The sequence below is a fragment of the Erpetoichthys calabaricus genome, chromosome 9, assembly GCF_900747795.2.
Source record: "Erpetoichthys calabaricus chromosome 9, fErpCal1.3, whole genome shotgun sequence".
Classification (NCBI taxonomy): Eukaryota; Metazoa; Chordata; class Cladistia; order Polypteriformes; family Polypteridae; genus Erpetoichthys; species Erpetoichthys calabaricus.
Genome location: NC_041402.2, coordinates 27,789,988 through 27,803,989, shown reverse-complemented (window position 1 = coordinate 27,803,989; position 14,002 = coordinate 27,789,988). Strand labels below are relative to the sequence as shown.

Here is a 14,002-nt window from a genome sequence, read left to right as displayed (position 1 = left end):
CTGGGCTATTCACTGGATATACCAAGCCGGTTGGAAGTTTAAGAGGGCATGTAGGAGGGGATATAGTTCTATGATTCACGTTCGGCCAACATCCAGACGGTTTACCAGGAAAGCCCCAAGCCCAGTCCGGTTATTTTTGTGTCTCACTTTGCTCTGTCCCGAGAGTTACTTCGGCTTAACACTGTAAAGCAGATCTTTACATGTCACACCAAGTCTGACTTGGGTTTAAAAAAAGAATTCTGAGCCTGCATCATACTTGGAGTTAATGCCAAGAAGGTTAATGGTGCTGCTCACATTTTTCCATCTAGGTGCCCAGGTTGGTTTCTACCTTGCAACTAATTCTTCCAAGACAGGCTTTAGCTCGTGGGAGCCTGAATACTTTGTCAGGCAGTTGTAAATGGTTGCACTGCTATGCACAGCATGATCTTCTTAAAAAAAAAAAAAAAAAAAAAAAAAACTTTTTAAATTGACAAGGTATAGTGTGAAATACGTATATGGAAACCATTTTGGGTCCAGTGCCCCTAAAAGGAGGAGATGGGTTCACGGTTATAATTTAAGATGTCTGCATTCCATTTCAATTCATTGTTTTTGTTTATTTTATGAAACTAAAAAACACATGGGCCTCCGGTACTCTCAAGATCAAATTTCCAGCCCCAGTAGTGCTTGAGCACGAGTAGGTTTCTGCACTGCATATGCTTGATAGGCCAGCAAATGCCAGAATTGTCATTGATCTTTTTCCTATCAACATAATTGTTTTCTGTAATTTGCTTTACACTTAGCAGATGTCTGTCGCTGCTCTTCTTTTTCTTTCTACCATGTCACTTTCTTAATCAGTCTGCCTATGCAGTATGCCGTAAGAAAAACTAAACCTCAGTGACTTTGTGGATGTTGCATACCCTAAAAATTGATGAAACATGTATAAAATGTGTTGTAATTTCTACATGATGTGACCACAATTTATGCAAATACCCCTAAATGAGTCTGCAACTTGCACTTTAATCACATCTTAATTTGAATTGAAATTTTAAACAGTGGAGCAAAAAGGTAAATCGAGGAAAAATGGATCTTTCTCCCAAACGTTATGGAGGACACTGTATATATACACATAAGCACACACACACACACACACAATACAGTTCAAAATGTTAGCAATAATTATATAATGCAACCTAATGATTTTCATCACAATTTTCTTAAGTAAGCGATTGTAAATACATTATGTGTGTAAGCTATCTGCTGAAGCAGAGATAGCCAAACAATGGAGTTGACTGCTCAGTTATTTTAGAAATTTTGTAAAAACAGACACAAAACTGACATACGTATCGATGAAAGTCTTAACCTTTTTTTTACGCTTCTAATTAAAATTACTTACAATTCACAAAATCCTTTGGAGCTACCTGTGGAATTTTACTTTTCAAAGATTTTACAATTTCTGAAATTGTACTTTTCAGTGAATATTCAGAGATTACAATATATTATAGCCTACAAACGTCATCAATTTACAGATGTTTTCATTGGCATAATCAGAATCATGGTAATACAATGCCCCATAACGCATATAGTGCACTGCTTGTTTAATTCTCTTACTTTTAATGCTGATGAAGTCCACACTGAATAAACACTTTATCACCAATATCATAAATGTAGGCTTTTTATCATAGTGTATACAGATTAGAGGTGGTACTGCCCTCGCAGTATATGGTGGTTCTTCACAGAGTCAGACATTAAAAATGACTCTAAGCCATGCATACTCCACTTTCCATTCAAACTCTGTATTTTTTTTTGTTCTTTATTTTGCCTTATACAATTTCTTGTATTAGGAATTTGTTAGTTTTTACATACCCCTTGGGTCAGAGCGCAGGGTCAGCCATTGTACAGCACCCCTGGAGCAACTGAAGGTTAAGAGCCTTGCTCAAGGACCCAGCAGAGTAGGATCTCTTTTGGCAGTGACAGGGATTCGAACCAGCAACCTTCAGGATACCAGCGTAGATCTTTAGCCTCAGAGCCACCACTCCACCCAAATTTGTATTTGTAGCACCTGCTATGTACAGAAGCCGCCAATATTTTTTTTAAAAGAGCTGCATTATAGTAAAACACAGAGACAAAGTCTATCCATTAATTTTTTAACCTGCTTACCCTGCTCTGGATTATGAGGAGTCTGTACCTATGCCTGCAGCACTGGGCAAAAGGCAGAAACCATCACTGGAGAGGGTGCTAGTCCATAGTAGGGTGATTCAGGGTTGCCAGTTAACTAAACATGAACTTTATTGACATGTGAGTGAAAAACTAGAATGCCAATGTGACCAAAGGGAAAATGTGCAAACTAAAATGAAAGACTAGCTCCAGGATTCAATCCTGGGACCAAGTCACTACATCACTCGCCTCATTATTAAACGATTGTAAGTTAAAGGATACGTTTAGCATTTTTCAAGTCAAAGTTATTTCTTCACAAACATGCTATATACAGTATGCATGTCCCACGTGAAATTGTGTTCTAAAATCAAGCATTTCCTATAATGTGGCATTTTATAATGGAGACTATGGGGCATGGAGTGGCACAGGAAGATAAAAGTCTAAAAACGTACCTAATGTGTTCATTTGTCAAGCCAAGAAAGTTATCAAGCATTGATCAGATTTTTTAGATTACATACACACATTGTAAAATAGCTTATTTATGTCATTTTGTCCATTGTAAAATGGCAGCACTGGCAAGATACAGCATCTTTTCAAATTTCAGATTTAAAAATGATTATCTTTACAACCCAACTTCACATGGCAAATGCATATATACCATGTTTGTGAAGAAATCATTTCAACTTGAAAAATACTGAATTTATCCTTTACGGGAAAGCAAGAAACTATAACTCAGAATATTAACACACAAGTGAGGCAAAAATGAAAAAACTGAACTGAGACTGAATGGACTTATGCATACAAAAACCTGTTACAAGAAGTTCCTTTCTAAGGTTCATTGGGGCAAAACAACATCAGCAAAGGGAATTCTGGGGGCTGAAGACAGAGAGCAGGATCAGGCCTTGTCATTAGCAAGACATTCAGTTTATATATTTTGGGATTTTCTGGACATTTTATTAGTTCATACAGAGTCTGTGTGGGTTTTTCTACCCCTTAGGTGTCTTCCCTTTGCCTTTATATGTTTTCGGCCTTGTGGTTAAAATCCAGTACCTGTCACTACACCCTACTCTCTGAAGTGCAAGCTTCAGAACTCGTTGAATACCTACAAAATGCAGTTTCTATGTCACAAAGTGCTGCATGGGGGCAAAAGGAACATCAGTTATAAATACAAGATGGGAGACACCTCTGAAAAGGAATTAGGGGTTAATGATGGCACAACATTTTCTTCATCTAAACAGCTGAAGTACTGTGAGCAGTTTGGGTTACGATGCTACAAGAAAGACATAGCAGCACTTAAAGATATATAGAGGAGAGCAATCAGGTGCTTCCCTGGAATTTAAGGACATGCCCCACTGTGACAGAATCAGAAAACGAAACCTGTTTACTCTCGAGCAGAGGAGTGTCCATGGGGGCCTAATCCAGGTCTTCAAAATCCTCAAAGGCATCGATAAAATAGGCCCAGCAGAATTCTCTCAACTTAATAACGTACTTGAGGACATCAGTGGAAGTTAAGAAAATGAATTGTGGGAAAAACTACCAAGACATGGAGTTGATGCAGAATCCCTGACAACCTTTAAGAAGAATCTGGATGAGCTATTGGGACAGCTTTCCTATTAGCTAAACAAATGAGCATGATGGACTGAATTGCTTCCTCTCTCTTTCTTGTGTTCTTATGCAGGGATGCTAAATTACACAAAATACAATTATTATCAAGTGCCACAGAGGTGTCAGATGCTGCCTCAAAGATCCTGCATCCAAGGTTTGAATGGTCATGTCGAGATTGCATCATTTATTAATGTCTCAGAGTTTTTGTTTTTCTTTTTTCCAGGTACTTGTGTTTTCTTCCCACATCCCTACAGATGTGCAGGTTAGGTTAATTAGCAACTCTAAACTGGACTGGATATAATATACTTTCATGCAGTACAAGGTTGTTTCCTGATTTACTCCCAGTGCTGCTCGGATAGGCTGCAGCACCCAGAGCCCCTTACCTGAATCAAGCAGTTTTGAGAATGTAGGTACAATTATGCAGCATGGGGTAATGGATATGTAGTTCAACTATGACCTCTGAATATATCACACAATTTTAACCTTAATTACATAAAATATTGTGAGTGGTGCTGTGGTAGCGCGGCTGCCTTACAAGAAGAAGACTGGGGTTTCATATCCCTGATGCTTCCTGTGTGGAGATTGCATGTTCTCACAATGCCTGCATGCAACACTGTGATGATGTATATGTTGCTTACGTCACTTAAACCTGTATATGGTCATCAGGTTTTTTTTTTTTTTTAACTAGTCCTTTTTACAAATCCTCTCAAGGACACGAGTGCTTTGATTTCTGAAAGCTGAGGAGGCTGCAAAGCGAAATCGCCCAACACACCTAAATACAAAGGGGGTGGGGGCGGGGAATCCCGACCCTGATTATCAGGGGACAGCCACACGTGGGGTGAATAAAAACAAGCGACTTGTAAGTTAGCATATCTCGTCTTGGGCGTTAGAGGCAACAGCTCGCTCCGGTTCTTCTGTCTAATTTGCCTGCATGTGCGCGGGTTACGATGAGGTGTTCCGTACGATTTCGCGCCCTGGCCGTCTTTAAGGATGACAGCGAGGAGGGTACCAGTAATCTTTCGTCAGAATGTGGCCTTTGCTATGGGCTATGTGGGCATGCGTAAACCGGAACGAACGTTTTACAGGCACAGGTGGGCCATGCGGTTAAGGTGGTTTATAAAATAGGTCTGTCTAGGGAACAGAATTTGTGTAAAGTAGCCGAAGGCGATTTCTACAAAAGGCCTAGAACTTCCTGGGGCTGCTGAACTGAATTGTACAAACGACGACAAGCCGAAAATCCTGTTTTATGCTGAATAAGTTACAGTAATTACTGGTGCAAAATTCCGCTCAAGTCAAACGTTGGCGCCCACTCAGGAAAAAAGGACGTGCATTTGTCTTAAGTAAAGACATTTGTCTCAACTAAATAATGCGGTTTGAAATCCCACCGAAAGATGTAACATGCATAATATCTATAAAAATGTCAAGACTATCGATTCCTTTGACAATAAGCATGAACAAATGCAAGACTATTTACACGGATACCTGAATCCATTCTCGTCTGATCCGTAAAGCATCTGTCAGGACCAGACGGCAAATGCGCCTTTGCAGCATGCGCGCTTCCTCGGCTAGCGAGCGGCCCTGGGTGAGCCGGAAAAAAAAAGTGCTAGCCAGGTCCTAGCGCCGACGGTGTTCAGTCAGTCCGTCATCGTTCGCTCTGTCACTTCTAGGCACTCCTTCTAGGACACGCACCTGGTTGCTGCTTCTACTTTTTTGGCTTAGTTTGGGGCGGAGCCACTCGATAAACCCGTTCTTTTGTCGATCCGGAATGTACGGTACGTGGTGGTTGTCTGTGGCGAAACGTATGTTGTGGAAACCATGCCGTGACGCAAAACTGCAGTGGCTGCGATTTGACCAGGATATTCTGATCATAAACGACAAGGAAAAGATGGAGAGAAGAGAGAGTTATGAAAACGGAAAAATGTATTGTGATTGTATGCTAGCTAGAAAATGTTAAATAAAATGTAATTTATCGCAGAGCACTTGGGCTTTGTTCTAATAGGCAGACCGGCCAGTCCCCTTTTAACCACTGCGGGTCTCTCGGCTATTAGGCACAGAGTCTCCGCATCAGATACGCATTATTTAGTATTTCCTCTGCTTTTCAGCGCCTTGGATCCCCCTTATATATCGAACTACTTCTCCTAGCACAGCGTGTCATGTATCCATGTGTACTGACGCAGGCAGCCCTGTCCCTGCTGCTCAGGTGAATATGCGCATCATTATTTCAACAACGCTTAAATCTGGAAACATGTTCGCCATCCACATATCTCAAATAGCTGAATGATCCTGGGTGTAGTTTGCTCTTTTGCCATCTATAGAAGCCAAGGTTGCCGAAGGACAGTCAGCCCGGGAAAGCAAACGCTATCAATAGTACAGATTATTGGTACACCGCCATGAAGCACCCGGAAGCCGGCTTTCACAATGCAGACTCGTGTGACCGCGCTATACTCACCCTTGCTTGTTTTCTTAAATAAATTCGAAACCTGATTTCTGCTTTTTTTTTTTTTCTTGTTGACCGGAGCCCCTTCACACCCCTTCAACCTTCTCTATATGTCCCAGGCGATCATTTTCCAAGATCCTGATTTACAGACGCAGCTAAGACTGCTGCAGTGTTACGCGTCAGGTCGACTTTGTCCCCATGCTGACACCATGTAAGTCATGATCTTTGCGTTGTTTCCATTGTGACAGAAATTCGCGGATATATTAGAAAGATCTCTTATGACCTTTCTACTAGTGCTGTAGAGCCTGCCCCTCAGCCGCATAAACCGGCATATTTGGCTTATATGACTGACAGGGGAGCGGGCAAATGATCTACGACTAGGAGGCGGGGTCTGCTTGAGCATCTGCGGGGCTGACACACTCGTGTTGAAACAGCCCGACTGCGCACACAACACGTAGAATTGCCAGGATGAGGATCTGACACGCGGTCGACCATTGGCGGAGCGTTGTGCTGCTGACGGCGAGCCGCATTTCACAATGACTGCACGCACAGCGGCTGGAGGACAGCCAGGATCAGTACCGAGAAATCATTTATTTTTAAAGACGACCAGTTAACATGCGAATCCATTGAGAACTGAAAAAGAAACCGAGCGTATCGATGGCGATGCGAGGATTTATGTCACTGATTGTATTACACGCATTATGGTTAAGCTTTAACTTAAAATCATTGCCTAATATTTTACGTTGACTATACGTTTTTAAAAATAAAACTGCCATCGTGGTTCAGAACGATCTTATAGGGGAGCTGTTTTGGGCCCCAAAAAAGAACCTCGATTTATTTAGATCTGTAACAGTTTCAACAAACAGCCGTGAACAGGTGATATAGGAGATTTGTGAAATATCAATGGATTCATGATTTTAAACGGATTTTTGCTGCATACAATAACACACACCCAAAATTCGGGTGTTCTTGATTATGTTATGTTTTGTCCAAATTTTAGTAACGTTTTTAAAGCCCAAAGAACAAATTCAAAAGCAAAGCACTCTTCTCAGGATGGAATGGTTCTTTGTCAAGCCATAGCTCTACGAGGAACCACACAACCCAGTAAATTGCCATTTTAGAACTGCTGTTATTTTTAAGAGCATACTTGCTTATGTTTTACTCCAGTTTCACAGACAAATCATTTAGATTCCTCTGAGGTGCACAATAATAAGCATTCACTCTGCCTTTGGCAGTGATCAATATAGATATAAATAAGGTCAAATTGAAAATTAAATTCTAGAGACACTCATATATTCATCATGAACAAAATTTTTTTTATTTTACTACTACTTAATTTTTCCAGAGATAATTCTAGTAACAACATTCTCAAACCTCCTTATGGCAGGCCTGGCAGCATCTGGCGCAATACAGAAAGTAGCTCTGGGCAAGGTGCCAGTCCATCACAGGACCCACTCAAACATAGACATTTTATAAAATATGAGAAACATTTTGCCACGATGAGACCATTCAGCCCAACAAGATTGTCCATTTTATTGAACTAGATTGCCCAAAACAACATCAAGTCGAGATTTGAAGGTTCCTTAACTAATATTTTCCTTTCTATTTGTGTTAAATCTGCCCTTATCTTTCCAACTATGTCACCATGATCACCAAGGTGCAAGTTTCTCGTAGGCTGCATCAGTTTTTCCTCCAGGAATTTCCCCGTTTTTGTGGCATTCATGAAACCTTCCAGAGCCTGCTGCAGAGAAGCATCCTCACAACCTGATGTGCCGTGTTTGGCATTCAGTGTGGTGGCCAAAAAGCTCAGTTGTGGTTTCATTAAGACTATAGAACCATCTTCCAGCTGACTTTAATGTCTCCCACGTGCCTTCTGCCAAGATGTTGTGTTTTTTTTAAAGTGGTTTTCTCTTCTCCAATAAAGCTGTAACTGATGAAACAAACGGTCAAAAAGTTGTTATCTGCACAGTCTCTTCAACCTGCTTGTAACTCCTTCAGAATTATCTTGGTGGCCTTACTCACTTGTCTTCTTGCATGACCACTCGTTTTTTGTGGACAGTCTACTCTAGGCAGATTTGTAGCAGTGCCCTACCCCTGGAACCCAAAGGATATTCAGGGACTTCGATATTTTCTTGTCCTATCCTGACTTCTGTTTTTCAATCACCTTTTCATTGAAGTGCCTGATGTGTTCTTTTGTCTTCATGGTGTAGGTTAGTCCATCATACTGACTCATCACAAGGTGGCCCTTCTACATACAGGAGCATTTAATCTACAGTACATTTAATAGAAGCCCCAGAATGGTGACCACCATTGAATTATTACTGTGACTTTCAAAACCAATTGATTGCACCAGTGAGAATTTAGGGATGTCTTATTAAAGGCGGCAAATACTTGTGCAATCAATCATTTTGTGTTTTATATTCATAATTAATTTAGACCAGTTTACAGTGACCTGCATTCTTTATTGATTAGTGTAAAAAAAGGCAATTTAAATCGACTGTGATTCAAAAAAATGTGATAACATCCAAATGGGTGAACAGCTTTTATAGGCAGTGCACCTACATACACATTCATAGTTTAAGAGCTGCCCAGAATTCCTATCTCCAATTGTTCATTTTGTTCTATGTTTTAATTTCAGAGGACATTGTTCCTGGACCAGGCACATCCTTTATTTTTTGCAATTTCAGAAATGGCCACCTTCTTCTCACAGTCACTTGACCTGTCAAACCTGCAGGATGAAGTCTCTTCACCACTGAAAGTGACACTTGCTTACTTTGACTACTGTTAAGATGTTGTCCTGGGTGACGCAGATCATACAAGTTCTTCACTCTCACAAACTTGTGACTTTGGGTCTACCAGACCTGTTCCTGTCAGAATGTCCTCCAGGTTCCAAGCTCCTTTTGATGGGATAGGAAACCATACTCCCTTGCACCTTGGCTTTCTTTGCAACAACATCCTTAGCATGATGTTTACCCCAAGAAAAACCAACCAAAAAAGTAGCATTTTCTTCAACAATAAAAAAAAAATGTTAGTATGTATAACAAAAACATGTAGATATCAAAATGTCACCATAAATACAGCAAGAAAAGTATGTTTAGTGTCTACTGCTGTGCTGATGCAGATGTAGTACACAACCTTTGTGTGACATGTTTCTGAAATAGTTACTAATGCACACTCTTGACGCTGCAAGTGGCACTGCAGAAGCGTGTTTCTTTGTGCAGTTTTATTGCTTTGTGTTCTTCCCCACCATAACACTGGTTGTCCTCACAGGTGGTGCAGTGGTAGTGCTGCTGCTTTGCAGTAAGGAGACTGTGGAAGATTGTGGGTTTGCTTCTGGTTCCTCCCTGTGTGGATAGCGCTTTGAGTACTGAGAAAAGCGCTATATAAATTGTAATGAATTATTATTAACAAGCATTTTGCTACTGGGATTCTTTCACCTTTACTTTTAACAAATTTCACTTGCTGACTCCAAATCTGAAAACCATTTTCGTCCAGCACGTCCCATTTTTTTAGTTATGATGTTCCAGGTCTTGGCCAACTAGGTTGACTGGACAGTAAAGGCGATGCGTTTCAGCATTTAAGACATAAGTTTGGTCTCAAGAAAAGAGAAACCAAAATTAAGGAAGGTGTTTTTGTTGGCCCTGAAATCTGGGAACTGATGCTTGACGATGAGTTCAAAAGGAAACTGAAGCCCACTGAATCAGCACCCTCATTCGTGCGGGTTGTCCAGAACTTTCTTGACAGTCACAGTGCAGAGAATTATGCTGAGCTTGTGGAGAATATGCTGAAAGTATATTAGCGTACGGGAGCCAGAATGTCACTGAAGACGCATTTTTTACATTCTCATCTCGACTTTTTTCCACCAAATCTAAGCAATGTCAGAGATGAGCACAGAGAAAGATTTCATCAAGATATAAAGGGGATGGAAAACTGATATCAGGGAAAATTCACTCCAACCATTATGGGTGACTACTGTTGGTTCTTGCAAAGAGAGACAGATGTACAGTACAAGCGCAAAAGCGAGGGCCTCCAACATGTTTGGGCACACTGACCTCACTTTTATATTGAGGTAAATTGACACAAACATACTTTAACGTGTCTCTGGTATCGTCTTCTGGTTTGTTTTCAGAATAAACACATCAAAACAATTTTGGTGGGACAGAGTCCAAACTCCAGATATTGTGTTGATATATTATATTGATATTCAAAAGTGTCAAAACGTCAATGATGTGTATTTCAAAAACCTGACTTGCTAGCTTAAATCCAATTTCATATGTGAAATCAGTGTAACAAAACTTAACAAAGAGCTGCTCTGAAGTTCCCAGAAGCAAACAAAAAATATTTTGTAGACCAATGTAACCTATCGTCTATGGGAGAGGAGCGAAAGCTTTAGACCAGTCAAAAATATTGATCTCCGGTTTTTGACGGATCTCAACGTTTTAGGGTCCCCTGATATCGAAAACATTAGATATCTTGATGATCGTTGTGTGTCTGTGTGTCACAGTTTCTCGAGGATGGTCTAGAGCTAAAATGGCTGGACGGAAAAATACCAAACTCGACACTTAAGCCTGTTATGAGATGACGATGTGCTCATTAGTTTTGGAGCCAAATCATGCAAGAGAAAGAGCCACTCTAGAGGACCCTCAAATACCGCAACTCTCCAATTAATTATTAATTTTTCTCATTATTTGCTATCGTAATCACCTATATTACGATCAGGATGATCAGCATCCTAGGGCGCAAGGCCTACTGACACTCACGTTGGAATTTTTTTTTTCACGGTTGTGCGTGAGAGAGTAGAAAGTCAATGCCTGAACCGCACAATCTACATACACCTTGTGTTACTGTAGACCTGCCACAGCACAAGGCTTAGTGACAGCTAAATTTCCCTGACAAGAGCCTTGACAGTTGGTGCATTGTGAACAGTGCCTAGGGGGCTAATGTCTTTCTACCTGATTTCAATCATTTTGACTTTTTGCCATGCACCTATTTGCACCACGTTTGAACCAAATTCACCAGGCGTATTTCTGTGCTTTGGTCGTACGGTGCCATATTAATCAGTTTCATTATCCATGTCAAGGTCTGATGACCAATGCACATTATCCTCGCTATTGCTAGATTTAACTAATGGTTCAGTTTCAGTTTATTCTAAAACTGGCTATACAGCTTCTCGTTTACACGCCATTGTGTGTTTTGGTTGAAGGCTCCACCCGACTTATGAATATTGAAGAGTCACCATCGAGTGGCAAAACATATACAAATATTTAATATTTTTTGCAGTATGATATTATTTTATCCAGTAGATGACAGCATAATACTGTGTTGAGTGTTATTAGGGCTTAACACTGTGCATTGGATTTTAGTAACTTATTCTGAGAGACACTCAGGGTTGACTGTATTTATATAGAATTTCAAGCCCAAGAGAAGTTTGGGGATAAATGCCAAGAAGTTTAAGGGTTATAATGAATCTGTCTGTCCTCCTTTTTTAGCTTCATCTTTTCTTACCATTAAGATAGTAATATACAGTGCGATATTTTTAAATAATCCTTCTGAGGGTGTAGCAACACAGTTTTTTCCAACACTGCTTGTATACAGGCAGAAGTTTGGTAAGTAATCAACAGAAGTTGGAACACCTGAAGGAATTGTTTGCATCAACTTTAAAGCCTTAAACAACTTCAGATGTGACAGAAAAAGCGGAATGGAGGAAGAAAATCCCAGCAGAGAGTGACATCCCTTCAAGTCCTTCCCCTTATTTATAGAACAGGATGATCAGTAGTCAGCATTCATTTTGGACCGTTTTCTCACAGGATAGTTCTTCTGGAGAAGAAATGTGAAACTCTGTATAGCTGAACCATCTGCAGCAATAGGATTGATGATCCGTTTGTATTTTTTATTTGCATATTTGTGACTACTATTTGCACTGGAAACCCTGTCTACTGTACAGTGTACTCCACTGGCACCCCAGCACTTTGAGGGATCTGCCCGTCTCTCGTTAAAGGAGCTATCGGGTTCATGACAGGGACATCAACACAAAGCTTCTTCTAGTGACTCCCAGTGTTTCTGCACCCCTGATAGGGTCTTGTTTCTCAGGCATCCTCCACATTGCCTGGTCTCTTGCATGCCACAGTCCTCAATATCCCACCACAGCCTGGTGGTCTAATAGTGTGATACTATCCTTTCTAGAGCTGGGGTCCTCAGTTACAGTCCTGGAGGGCTGCAGTGCCTGAAGGTTTTCATTTCAAGCAGTTTTGTAATTAGAGACCAGGCCTAACAGACAATGAAACATGGTGTTTAGTTATGGGGCTTCTTACTGCTGTCATTCCTCCAAGACAAAGCTTTATCACATTGTAGATTTTTTCATTAACCGAGAACATTTTCTGTGTTTTGTGGTCTGGAACAGATTTGTCCCTCTTGGCCCTTGCCTTCTCCCTTATTTACTTCTAAACATTGTATTAACACTGATACTTCATGATACATGTACAGTTTTAAACGGAAGCCCGGTAGCTGGATAGCTGGTGGTTCCTTTGTCATTAGCACTTTATTATTAACTGACGGTTGGTTAAGAAAACAGGAAATAATTAAAACCCAAATACAGCTGTTTAAAACTAAAACAAGCAATTAAGAGTTCGGAATCATAACAAATAAGTTAACTAAAACTAAGCCCAAAAAGCCACGCTGCTTCAATAGTAGTAGTAGATAAATGTGTTCTAATTCATAATTTAGAGAAGGCAAAAACTTTTAGGCACAATGGACTACCAGGATGTAATTGGGGAAGCTTGCAGTAGAGTCTCACTTTCTGTGTATTGAGATGGCCAAGTCACCCTGGCACTTAGCTGTGTACTTCCACTACTACTACCTCCTAGATGCTCCGTCTTTTTCTTGAATGAAAAATACACACAACCAGTGGTACTTTAGAGATGCCATTCCTAGCTGACCAATACCCTGTTATTCTCTGCTCAACATCTTTCATGCTCTTTGCAGTTTCCACTTGTTAGAAAATATAGCTCACCCTCTTTGACCTGAGGTTTTAATAGAGTCACCATTACTCTGCATGTTGCAAAAGGGGATTAAAGGATTTTGCAGTCAGAAAGGTAATCCGGCCTAAAAAAAAAAAAAAAAAATCAGACACTTTTAACATAAACATTACAAAGTATGGCACATAACTGCCCTTTGTATCTCACAATTCCCTCACTTATGACAAGAATTAAGGAAACATTAGTCACACTACAGGTATGTTAAGCTACATTTATATTAATTCTTTTTGACACCCACTGCACGCCCAACTTACCTGGAAAGGGGTCTCTCTTCGAACTGCCTTTCCCAATATTTTTTCCATCTTTTCCCTACAAGGGTTTTTTTGGGAGTTTTTTCTTGTCTTCTTAGAGAGTCAAGGCTGGAGGGCTGTCAAGAGGCAGGGCCTGTTAAAGCCCATTGTGGCACTTCTTGTGTGATTTTGGGCTATATAAAAAATAAATTGTTTTTGTATTGTATAATGATTCTAGGGGTGATAGCAGGAAGAAGAGATAGTGAGCAGTAGTATTCGTCTTGTTAAAGGATTCCTACTGGAAATATTGGGAGAGAGGGAGGAAAAACAAGGTGAAGCTGGGACTCTGGCAGTAAGAAGATAAGATGCATGTCATGTGTAGTGAATAGGATGCAAAGCAAGGGCATGGGAATGTTTGGTGGAAGAGGTCAAAGATGTGTATTTCTGACGGAGTGATTACAGTAGAATATAAATTAGCATTTGCATTTCTTTAAATTAATCTCTTACTTTCTTTCACCTTCATATTTGAAACAATGCAGAAATGGAAGATACAGCTTTGCATA

At 40.3% G+C, this 14,002-nt stretch overlaps 1 protein-coding gene across 1 annotated transcript in view; it reads right to left on the bottom strand.

Moving 5' to 3' along the window:
• slc27a4 (solute carrier family 27 member 4) overlaps positions 1-6,560 on the bottom strand; it is a 65,108-nt gene extending 58,548 nt beyond the window's left edge. The window contains exon 1 of the mRNA XM_028809194.2: positions 6,188-6,560. The gene's annotated coding sequence lies outside the window, so the exon portion shown is untranslated. The remainder of the gene's footprint in view (positions 1-6,187) is intronic.
• Positions 6,561-14,002: the final 7,442 nt, after the last annotated feature.